Here is a 12,027-nt window from a genome sequence, read left to right on the forward strand (position 1 = left end):
AGTCTTGGTTACCGATAGAGATGTCACAGGCTGACGACGCATGCGTGTAACCTACTTCAGGTATTGGTATCGGTATTGGTACCCGATCTTAACCTCTCTAATACCAGACCATTGTCTGCATGCACTTATCAAGATTCTCTGCATCGTGTTTGCATTGGTATGCTACACCACAAGAAAAGCATCATTTGTGTTACCTTGTAAAAACGTTTCATAAGGACCTTTCTATATTGCATGTGTATTATACTGTAGGTACCAATATCATTTTCTGTATTGTTTTCATACTTTGAAAAACTAAAACCTGTGCTAAAACCCATTGTAGATTGGGCTAAGTGATTCACTTTCCCTCAGCCGGCTCAGTCATTCTACCTCTCCCAAGCCATGCCCACAAAAGGTTATAGATGGAAAAAGGCAATCATTGACTTTAGGGTAAAGTCTCAATACCGTCGAATCTCGATTATCGGGACTCGTTGAGACTACACAAAATAGTCCGGATAATCGAGAATATGAATATTAATGAGGGACAAAAACTGATTACAATAAGAGAGCGACATTTAATCGTGAAACAAAACTTTTGCAAATTGTTTGGAAAACAATATGGTGTACATGTTTACTGTCCGTTGTGAATACTTGTACACGAGTCAGCAAACGTCATGATCTTTTCCTTGCTCTTGCGGATATCAGATATCTGCCGTTTACTAACTGACAAATTGGTTCCTTTTTCTTCTTTCTCTAATCGCAAAATTATAGCCTGTTTATCTTTTATCGAAAGAACGGATCGCTTACGCTTCAAAGACATGATGATCGTGAATAAACATTTGTGACGTAGTGTAGCTAAGTGTAGCTTGTTTAGCCAATAGAGCGTGAAATTTCGCTTAGCAACAAAGCACCTCTAAGCCAATCAGAACTCATTCAAAAGTTCTGCATTAGTTACGACGTGTGCGAGCGCTGCTTTATTTTGCTTTTTGAAAGAGAAACAAACTTGCGTTTACTTTACTTTTCAACGCTGTAGTTTTAAAAAGAATAAGGCTAGGGATCTTGATTATAACTAATAAATATTCATGACAAACTTGGGACAAGAGAAAAAATCTGGATAATAGAGGTCCGGATAATCGAGGTTCGACTGTAGTGACACTTCCATTGGGTATCAACATCTTTACAAAATAATATTATTATACTAGTGCATATACCTGGTCTTCGTTAGATCTCTCTTTTATGTCCTTCCACTTATCAGGTTTATGTTTGTCTTAAATCTAAAAACTGTTACAAAAACGTTTGCTTCCAATAAAATAAAAACATTGAAATACATCTAAATCAAGTTACTGATAATGTTATGGAAGAAATGGAATCTATTCTGATGAAACTGAATCCCAGAATGTGATGCATACCATGTACAGTACGTCTAGCATGTACTAGTATTACAGTGCGGTGAAGTGACACATTACAGAATATCTGACCATCCAGTTTAATTTTTTTTTTTTGCTCACAACCCATCAGATGAGTATGCAAAGAATACAAGGGACAAGCAAGAAATTCCATTTGAAACCACAGAAATTAACTGACCAACTATTTTTGGCGTCACACAATCAATGCAGTGCTCAAGACATCTATTTATATTTATTATTCAACACGGAATATCGCATGATTTTATCCCATTCAGCCTACGGCCTTGTTGGCTGAGTATCAGGTGATATGCCATGCACTTTCACAGGATAATAGTTAAAATATATGTTACAAGTAAACCATGGCATAAGTGGTATGTGGATTTTCATTCAGACTGAGAACTGTCCCCCACTACCAGTTTACTGGTTGTGCAGTAACTTCTTGGATGGCTTCTACTTTTAATTTCTCATTCAGATGATTACAATGCATAACGCACTGCTACAGCACTAAGGTGCAATTATGACATATATCAGTTCTCTATAGAAAAAAGTAAAACAGCAAGGGTTCAGACAATAGCATTTTGAGTCTCTAATCTAAGTCTTCTATGATTTAATAAATAAGTTGTTGTTCATTGATTGTTTGAATGAATGGAGTTGTGAATCCACCAAGACATCTTTAACGCGTGCAACAGCTTTACACAGTTCTTTGTTGCCCTGCCAATCAGAAAACTCCACCAACTTATTAACAAGACCGAGAGCTCCCTTGACAGAATTGACCTGAGGTGTCTATCGGTGACTCATATGTGTCTACATCATCATCAAAGCTTCACATGTCAAGATCTTGCCCCAAGGTAGAAAGCTTATACTGCAAAGTTTCCATGTCGAGCTCCTCCTTGCCAGCAAAAGGATTGTCAATCTCAATGCCTTCTACTTCATTGGGATACATCCCCATGTGCCTGAAACACCTACTTATAACTTCTGGCTTCACCTCCTCCCAAGCACTCACCATCCACCTGATAGCCATCAACAAGTGAGCAGACTTGATGATCTCACTTGCTGATTTTTGACCATCAATTTCACTGGCAATGTATCGAAAAAGCTTCCTTGGATAATGCCAGCATCTAGGGGCTGAGTGCGTGAGGTGGTGTTCTTGGAAGAAACTCAATATTGATATTCGAGAACATACCCTTTATAGAAGGGGGATTGCAGGGTGCATTGTCCAGAAACAAGAGGATCTGTCCGTCACTGCGCTTATCATGTCTGACTTCATCCACGCCTTGTCATTACTGAAATAATCCCCAAGGACGAGAGATATCCGGCAAATTGGCGAAACAGTGTGGTTTTTTACTACTGCCAACTAGAATTGGGGTTTACTTCCTACCAGCGGCATTAACAAAAAACGCTGGTGTGATTCCTTGCCACACAATTTTCCCACCTCTGCAGCGCTCGCCCCTTTCTGGTAATGATTTCTCAGGTAAGCACTTTTCATGTAGTACCAGTCTCATCCTGATTCTAAATATAGGCTGGTTCAAAACTTCTTATCAATTCCTTTAGCCACTCTCAACAGCTTTTGAGTGTTTCTTTACAAACATCTTCCTCCTCAACGGCAACACTCTGTAGTGCTACATTGTGCCTCTGCTTCCATTTAGCAAGCCAACCATCAGCGCCTTTAATCGAAGTTTTGCCAAGCTTATCAGCAATTAGTCTCGCTTCTTCTCTTAACACTGGACCATCAACTGGAATATTCGATTGCCACGCTCTCACATATCATTCCCATAGTAAACTGTTAATCTTCTCGAATTTTTCATTGTTTGATCTTTTACAGTTGGTAGCACTGTCGAAGACCATGCCTCAAGAATACTCTCTTTGTTCTTTACTACCTTGATGATTTGCGTCTTTTCGCCAGCTTCCGGGGAATTTCCCGACCGTTTCATATTTTCTGGGGACAAAAATATGTCAATACCTTGGCTGAAGTCGAAACTTGATAGTCTCACCTATGTAGTTCTTACAATTTTATTTTTGTTCTTACGTTTTATTTTTTAAAACTGACCACAGTTTATGAAACACTTAAATCATAAATGCTCCACTAAGCTGGAAATGACCTTGAACTTTTAACTGAGATCTTTACAAATGAACCATTAGTGCAATACTCTATGTCATACATTAGAGTTACTGCTAATGTGATCAAGAAGGGTAATCTTCTTAAAGTGCTGACTAATACGAATCTTTGTGTGGTCTCTTAGGGACCGGTCATTATTTATGTAGTGGCGGCCAAGGCTATTTTAAATTAGCAAAGAGGGGGGGCTATTGTTTTTTCCTGGTACAAAGATAAGGGGGGGTCATATGAATCAGCAACAGGGCATCAAGCGCAAAAAAACCTTGCTCAACTAGACAATTCAGCTTCACTTTTTCAGACCTTTGCAGTTTATGTAAGGTTTAAATGTCAATCTCATCTTCACAGACGGCATGTTGGGGAAAAACACAAAGTGGGACGATGTGTACAATTGTACTTCTGTAGATGAGAAAACTACCATCTTTTACGATAAAGTTTTGACTTACCTATTATACCAGTGTCATCTTGTAGAATTAACACAATCGACAAGCCATGGATGACATTTCGCATAAAATCTTTGATTAACAAGCGCCAACGTGCATGGAAAAGTGGTAATATTCCACTTCGTAACTACCTAAGCAACAAAGTAGCTCGTGAAATCAAGAGTGCTACGAAAAGATATTATTAGCACCACCTTGAAGAAGCAAAGTTAACTAAGTCTTGGTGGAAAGGTGTCAAATCTATCTCCAGGCAGTGCAAAAGTACGATTCCTCAGAAGCTAGCCTTTGGTTCACAAGACCTCACAGGACCTGAGATGGCGAATGCCATTAACAATCTTTTCCTTAAAGTCACGCAGGAATATCAGCCTTTGAAACCTACCACCACAAAGTCTACAGTTGCGGAACAGCTACATGATGTTGACTGCTTCCTCCTAAGTATAGAACAAGCTCAATGGTTTACAAACCAATCAGTCCTGTGGTCCAGAATAGATCCCTATAAGTGTGCTGAGGGACAACTGCTATGAACTAGCTAAACTAATCGTGAATATCATTAACTCTAGCATCATTGAAGGTCGCTTCCCATCAGTATGGAAAAGAGCTCACGTAACGCCAGTACCTAAAACAGCCAAGATTGCTGACCCTGGAAAAGACCTCAGACCAATTTCAGTTACATCACCATTGGCTAAGATCTTCGAAAGTCATCTCAACAGTATTCTATTAGAACAGATCAAAGCTAATCTGGATGACAGACACTTTGGCTCTTTGAAGGGATCATCCACCACTGCTGCCTTGGTCGACCTCATGAACTTTCTCTATACAAACACAGACAACCCAAAACAAGCAGTTTGATTTTGCTATTACGATCTCAGTAAAGGGTTTGATAGACTTTATACTATTTCCATGTCTTTCTTCAAACAAATGAAAAGCAATGAACATAAACTTAACCATCTGTTCCCACAGCACTATCAAAACCAGTACAGCACACGATCTCAGGCTAAGGGTATAGTAGCAGTTCCACCAGCCCGTACCAAAAGAGCGGCAAATTCATTTATAATCAAAGCCAGTAGACACTTTAATAATGAACTAACAGGAAAGCTATAAACAAAGTGTTCTACAATCCTAATGTATATAATATTATAATTTTCTAAATATTTTAATTATTTATCTCTAGTTCTATATTTTACAGTATTTGTAAATATTATCAATTGCATATTAATTATATTGCCCAATGTTTTTTAGACAGTTTAAATAGTTACATTTGTCTACCATATTGGAAAAATAAAGTTATTATTATTACTACACCATAGCCATCAGGGAAGAAAAGGGTATAGGTGAATTCATCTGTAAGTTTCACAATCAGGTTATGCATTGCAGTTTCTTCTCGTTTTCGTTTTCTATTTTTTGTTTTGCGATCATTTTCTTTTTTCTACGTTTTGCAACGTTTTGTTTTTTAGACAGTTTAAATAGTTACATTTGTCTACCATATTGGAAAAATAAAGTTATTATTATTACTACACCATAGCCATCAGGGAAGCAAAGGGTATAGGTGAATTCATCTGTAAGTTTCACAATCAGGTTATGCATTGCTGTTTCTTCTCGTTTTCGTTTTCTATTTTTTGCTTTGCGATCATTTTCTTTTTTTCTACGTGGCCCCCAGATGACCAAGACTTGGCATTTGTTATTCCTCCAATAATAATGTTGAAATGCCCAATCTGTGATTCACAATACTGTTTTTGTTCCTTTGCCCAGATATGGCAGTGCCATTTGCTGTAAATAGCTTACCATAGGTTTCTTCAATGTCATTTTTTCTTGAATCAGTTTTTCTTCCAAGTGTGACAGTTCCTTAACTCCACAATGAAGGACACTTGATTTTTATTTTTATTTTTTATTTGTCTGACTCCTCTTTGAAGGGTAAAATAATCTGAAGTGATACCATTGTTTATGACAACTTTGTATATTTTTGTAAAAGGTTGTTACCCATCGAATAAAGTCAGAACCAAAGTTAAAATGTTCCAGGCAGTTTAAAAGATAATTCCACTCCAAACTGTCGAAAGCCTTTTGAAAATCTATAAAAATCATTAGACCAGGAATATTTTCTTCAACTGTTAACTCCATAATATCGAAGATTGACCGAACTGTTTCACCAATATACTGGTCTTTAATAAATCCAGAAGGACACTTGATTGAGAGTTCAAGTATTTACCATAGCAAGCATCATTATCAATACTCAAAAGATAATTAACTTTTTGTTCTATTTACTCCATTTCGATTTTTGTTTCCCATCTCTTTTTTCTCTCTTTGAATAAGTACTCTTCAAATGCACATTCAGTCATGTGCGGTCTTGTAGCTTCAAAGATCCTTGGCAAAATTTCATTGAAATATTTAGTACGTGGATGTTGAGGATTTTCGTACCAATATTTGGACTTTTGATATGGTATAAACAGATCTCTTGTGAGTTTCTTTGAAGAACCTGGCAGAACTGAATAAAAACAAATTGGATTTCTAAAAGGGTGATCTGATTTTTAAAGTGAACATTTAATGTTATAGTATGGTATAATACACCATTTAAATCTGTACTTTTGAAAAAGATTGTGACAGATCTGTATCAAAGCTTAGCCAATCACAGTGTATCGATATATATCTGTCACAATCTTTTTCAAAAGTACAGATTTAAATAGTCAAGTACAGATTTTTAAAAAAGTATAATGTTAGTTATAGATGCATACAAATTCAAATAAAGTCTTTGCACAAAAGCGACATCAAATTTACAACAAAAAGTGAAACAGAAAGACTACCCAATTCAAAATGCAAAGATAGACCTGACCGAGGTAAAGGTGTTTTGATCTTGGACGTATCGAGTTTGTTCTGAATGGCTTTCATTCTCAATGAAAGTCTAAGATCTTTTTTCGATGTCCCTGTTTCCTCTAAGTCCTTGTCAGTTATTGTAGCCATAACATCAAGATCATCGTATCCTTCACCTTCAAACAGGCTTTGAAACTCCGATAAACCACAATCTTGGAGCCATTTAGTCACATTGTCCGCCATCTTGAAAACGATTGAGCAGGCCTGGGCACTATTATTGTACTGCGGGCTCATGAAACTATTTAATGACCAGATTTCATGCAGAAAAAACATGGATGGAATTACAAAATCTCTTGAATCAGAAAAGAATGTGGAAATCTCGACACAACAAGCAATTCAACAGTCACAAAACAAGATCTCCGCCTTGCAAGTAGAATACCAGTCTCTGTGAATCAAACAACAGGCATAGATTTGAGAACTTCATTGCAGTCCTGCAATGTTGATGGCCTGCTGTTTTTACTAAAGTATCAACATCAAGAAGCAAGGAGGCTGGGGCACAAAAAAAGGAGCAGAACCTGAAGGGTCTCCTGGCCATGATTGATACAAGCAGAAAAGACGAGTTATCCCAAGCATCCAATGCTCGTTTTGATATAGACAAAGTCGGTTTGAAGTGTATTTTGAACTCGATGGACTCAGAATGGGATAGAAAATGCGCAAAAATACTAATTGCAGCAAATCGGTCAAGAACAAAAATGAATGAAGGGGTAGTTTCTAAAGAAATTGTGGTGCTGCGTCGGTGGGGAAGTAGTATACAAAAATTTGGTTTATCAACGGAGTCGATAATGTAAATTGACCACCGTACAGAGATTCTAAAAGCTAAGAATTTAGAATCTAGCTTTTAGAATCTCTGTACGGTGGTCAATTTACATTATCAACTCTGTTGATAAACCAAATTTTTGTAAGAAGAAAAATGGAAGAGCTTGGACTTCATCCTGAAACTCTGGTAAAAAGCATACAACATGTGAAAGCTATGTAAATTCCACTTCATGTAATTCCTGAGTCGGTAACCTTTTTGGAATTTTAAATGGCATTGTTCTTTTTTCCAAACTTGTCAGGATAAGTGGATTGGCTTACTTCATCATGTTTGCGACTCACAAGAATGGTTAGGTGGAAGTTGTGAACATGATGACAACCTGCCATTGTTTGATCGACGAGACAAGGACTTTGCTGAACTACAAAAGATTGTGCTAAACCCAGAGCTCCGTGATAGCTTCAAATATTATGTCAGATTCATGTATCATTCATCATTCAGTTCTGAAATCTTGATCATCAACCTCTCCACTACTAACATTTTTATTTTCCTTTTGTAACAGGATAGCTAAATAGTAACAGCTATTGTTGTGATTTGGAATTCATTTCCTGCAAAAGTGTCTAATTTTTGTTTGTTTGACCAATAGACACACTGACGGGCCACATTAAGTGCACTAACAGCCTGACACCAGTGTACACTCCAAAGAGGACACCGCTGAGGTATGCTATTAGTTATCTGTTCACATTTTATTATTACAGTTGGAAAGCTACAAAAACTATTGAGATCTGTATCAAGCTGTAACAATATTAATAATTTATAATTATTTCTTCTTTACTTGTTGCCTAATGCAAAAGTACATTTAAGAAATAATCAATACATTAGGTATTGTTGTTGCGAGTGTATGGCATGCTTTTGAAAAGTTACAAGTTAACTAGGTGTTTTCTTTTTCTATAGTTACAGAGGGTACAAAGCAAGAAACAGCTCCAGTCTCAGACAAAACCTGTTGAGACAAAAGAAAATCTGTGGTACTCCAAGAAGTTATCCAAATCTACCGCTTGAAACCTGTCCTTTTCCCTCCCCCCCAACATCAATGTTGATTTCTCTTGGGCAGAAATCTACTGTAGAACATATGACGATACTCAGCAACATTGACTGAGGGGGGGGGGGCAGGAGAGTGGGAAGGGGAGAGTAAGTAGGGATGTTTAGAATGAAGGCGAATTTGTGTTACTGTCTCAACAGTTTTGTACGAGATTGTCTACGATTGCATGTGGTAAAGAAACAGAATTAGCTCTGTTGTTATTCAAACCGGGGCAAAAATATTTGGACAGTTCAGTGAGCGTGACATGAGAAATAATTATGTGAGGAAAAAAATATATAATTTACTTCATTAGTGACGTCACAAAAGGAAAAAATTGTGTGTATTTACACTGCAAGTATGGTATTCCGGGGACTGATTGAACCAAAAAGGCGGGCCTATGCAACGTTTTTAGCTCGAGAAAAGGATATATCTGTAAAAAAGAATCATGCAAGTGTGTATAGGCTGAGGAAAGAACAGTACAACTCCAAAAATGGGATTCTAAGAACATGGGCAGAAGACCACGCAAATCGAGTGACCGAGACGAAAGAAAATTAATGAGAGCTTTGACAAGGTTAAGGCACAAAGAGGGTAACTTTTCGTTGTTTCGGATCATGGAGACAGCAGGCATTCAACCGGGCTCTGTGAGTAACAGAACAATGTGTCATGTGTTGAGAAAACAAGGATTTTTTTACTTACAGGCACGGAAGAAAGGGCTTGTAACTGAGTTTCTACCACAAAACCAATCCGGCAGACCAAGCATAAGCACCACAATGGCGTATTTGGCCAAAAACATGCGAAGGTCTTAATAAAGGTTGCACAGGGAAATGGTGCTAAAGTAGGCAGTGGCGGGAGAGTAGTGAAATTAATTGTTGCTATAAGCTATGGAAAAGGAGTCATCCAGTGCACTCAGTATGAGCATATGAATAGGGAGTTCTTTGCTTGTTTTGTGGAGAACAACTTGGACGCCATGTTTATGTGGGCTGGAAAGGGAATATCCCAGTTATGGATTTAGGATGGAGACCCCAGTCAAAATTGTGCCGCTGTCTGAAGTATTTTGGCTTGCAAGGGTTCGCAGCTACTACAAATACCACCCAGAAGCCCTGATATTAATCCAATAGAAAATTTATTTCACTTAGTTAAGTCAGAACTTTGCAGACAGGGCATTAACTTCAATATTACGAAGGAAACATACCAGGAATTTACCGCCTGCATAATTAGAGCAATGATGACATTTCCAGTACAAACAATTGATAACAGAATGTGTCTAATAATCCAAGGAAACGGCAACAGAACAAAGTATTTGAAATGAAATATCGTCAACAGTTTCCATTTACGCGCCCTTTGAAAGTCTGTGAACCGCACTTACACTTATGTACAAATAATATGTTATAACTCAATTAGCATCCATTCATTTATGCGAAAACGTCACTCGTAAATGTCACGAACAAGGAATAAAAATTTAGTTGAAATGGATATGTGATGTTTGTGATCAAATTGTAAGTTAACATGGATTCTTGAAAATTTCCTGCTAATTTGCACGATTAACAGGGAGTTTCAAGGAATTTTCAACGGTTAACACCAGTTAACATAAAATACTTGAGAAGAGGACTCTTTCAATTGCTTGTTAACGCGACCGATGCCCGTTGCTATATTTTTACAGCCCTTTTCTAATGACACGTTAACCGTGTCATGGTTGTTAAATGATTTTATAGATGTAAAATAAGGTCGCTGAAACACTTGGGACAGGGAGGAAGTTCCTTTTGTCGCTCCTTTGGGATTTCACAGTTAAAGTAGAATACTTTCCACCTACAGGCCATCATGTCACTTTCACGATCATCAATTATTCCGTTTTTCACAAACAGTGAGGGGCTTTTACCAGTGCAAAATATTGGCGTGTCACTATCGAAAGAAATATCCCGCACAAAGTGTGTTTTTGGTGTGGGTAAATGAACGACATGCCCCTCAAGAATTAATAAAAGATTTTGCCAAGGAATAATGATTGGTGACCACTGAAAGTCATTCAAAAATATACACTTGGCCTTATCAACACCAACCCATGCGAAACTTCCAGATGCTGGGTTACAAAATGTTTGAAAAATACTAGTCACTGGATTGAAAATGAGTGTTTTCCCGCAATTGCCAGGACCAACAATCATCATGTTCCTGTATTTGCCGCAGCCCTTAGTTAACAAGTCAAGCACAGCATCAATGAAAACGAGGCACAGGACTTGATTATTTTCAAGTACTTCTAGTGCGCATCGCAACCATTGGCCATCACACTTTTCTAGGCAGTCACTCTCGTTTGCTTCATGTAACAACTCTATTGTTGTCTTTTTTGATCTCTCGAGTGTCTTTCAATTTCCCATGTGGAGTTTAACACATCAGAGACAACACAAGGACTACGAGAAATTTCTCTTGGGCAGAAATCTACTGTAGAACATATGACAATACTCAGCAACATTGACTGAGGCGGGGAGGGGAGTGTGAAGGGGACAGTAAGTAGGGATATTTACAAATAAAGGCGAATTTGTGTTACTGTCTCAACAGTTTTGTCCGAGATAGTAGCTGCCATAGACTGGAATTTCCATGTCAACCAGCCCCAAGCACATGGTAAATTAGGAGACCAAATTGTCTCAAGGCAGTATAACCAGAGGACAAAGCAGTGGGATGTGCAGATTGTAAAGACAAACAAGAGCTATCACTATATCCCAGCCCTGATGGCTAAAATCTTGCAGTCAAGGATCTGGGACGTTGACATGGTTGGAAGAAATGCGTCTCTTGGCTTTTAGCCCCAACATATTGCGGCAAAGCCCCCACCCCCATCTAAGGAAGAAGTAGATTCCATGTGGCCTCCAAGGCACCACCTACCGAGGACAATGAGAATGGTCCTACAACAAATTCAATTTGAATTTTCTTCAAAAGTAAGATCAACTTTAATAGTTTAACACAAACTTTAATTAGTCTTGTATGTTTAGACTAATCACATTTTCAATTATGCACACCTGTTCAATGGAATGTAATATTTCACATCCTGGATACAAAATTTACTATAAAGCCGTCCTTGGCATAACCTGGTCATGTGACCTGCCTTTTGCTAGAAGTACAAATAAAGTGTTCTTTTTGATAATGAGCAAGCAAACAGAACCAGGAAATAATGTAATTGAAATACCTTCATAGATATAACACAATGAAACCAACCCACAGAAATCACCTGACACTTTGTGCATATCCTGACTCGTACATTGCAAGAAATGCAGTTGTGATCATGATTTGATGACTGTAAATATATTTTTAATGTCTGAGAACGAAACAGTGGAAAATAATGGTCTACCTTTGACCATGCAATCATAGTGCAAATTGTTAAAAGAGTAATGTATGAAATAGAATAAAGAACGTGACAGTAT

At 37.8% G+C, this 12,027-nt stretch overlaps 1 pseudogene; it reads right to left on the reverse strand.

The window, feature by feature from the left end:
• Positions 1-3,683: 3,683 nt before the first annotated feature.
• Positions 3,684-6,977, reverse strand: LOC138036766 (uncharacterized; annotated as a pseudogene).
• Between the last annotated feature and the right edge of the window lie 5,050 nt (positions 6,978-12,027).

Source organism: Montipora capricornis, chromosome 2 (assembly GCF_036669925.1).
Source record: "Montipora capricornis isolate CH-2021 chromosome 2, ASM3666992v2, whole genome shotgun sequence".
In the NCBI taxonomy this organism is placed as follows: Eukaryota; Metazoa; Cnidaria; class Anthozoa; order Scleractinia; family Acroporidae; genus Montipora; species Montipora capricornis.